The sequence below is a fragment of the Belonocnema kinseyi genome, chromosome 6, assembly GCF_010883055.1.
Source record: "Belonocnema kinseyi isolate 2016_QV_RU_SX_M_011 chromosome 6, B_treatae_v1, whole genome shotgun sequence".
In the NCBI taxonomy this organism is placed as follows: Eukaryota; Metazoa; Arthropoda; class Insecta; order Hymenoptera; family Cynipidae; genus Belonocnema; species Belonocnema kinseyi.
In genome coordinates this window covers 62,028,459-62,029,461 of record NC_046662.1, presented here as the reverse complement: position 1 = coordinate 62,029,461, position 1,003 = coordinate 62,028,459, and positions in this window count along the sequence as shown.

Sequence of the window (1,003 nt, the reverse complement as noted above, 5' to 3'; positions counted from 1 at the left end):
GGAGAGTACTCGAATATGAGATATTCTCGTAATATGAGATTTCGCCGGGAACGGGTGATAATCTGAAAAATTGCACCCGCTCCCAGCGAAATCGCGGTACAATTTCAGCCAGAACCACATCTCACGACCGTGAGATAGGTGGTTACAGTCTGTAACGGAATCAATACGACGATCCAGCAAAAGCCTCATGCACCCTAATAACACGGAGCGACCCCAGGACCAACGTCTTCTGCATTTTTCCCGCAAGTGTTTTAGCATATTGTTGACACGCAGGGATGCTTTTTAGGCCATTAGCGAGTGAAAGCTTGGCACCTCCAAGAACGTTGATGTTATCGGGTACAGTCGGGTACAATCGTTGCAACTCTCTCACAAGGTCTCGATACCTCTCTTTCTTTTCATTCTCCTTGGCTATGATGTTTTTGTCAGCTGGTGCCGAAAATTCGATAACGAACATGGTTCGCTTCTCTAAGTCAAGAAGAACCATGTCAGGCCTCGAATGAGCAACAGAAACAATTGTCGAGAGTATAAAGTTCCAGTATATGCGGTACTTGCCATTCTCGACAATTGGCTCGATTTCCCTATGAGAATTTAAAGGAGCGATATTAAGGTTAATGCCGTAAGAGTGACAGAGATGGTAATAAAGCACACTTTGTGCCGCATTGTGCCTTTGAATGTACCAGGTGTATACATATGAAACCGGTATTGCCATCTAGCGGCCAGTAGGCACACTTGTAGGCACTGTAGGAACTTACCATTTGTGCTAATTGGCGTATTGTCATCTGTCAACAATATCCAATACCAAACATTTCAAGTTTCATATGACATCTTGATTTTTTTCGCTCTTGAAAATGTCGAAATACGTGCCTTCAAACAACGATTTGCGGGGAGCAATAATTTTCTCTTTCCATTTGGGTAAATCGGCGATAGAATCTCATCTAATGCTTTTCGAAACTTACGGAGAGCATGCTCTTGGTCGAACGCAGTGTAATGAGTGGTTTAACAA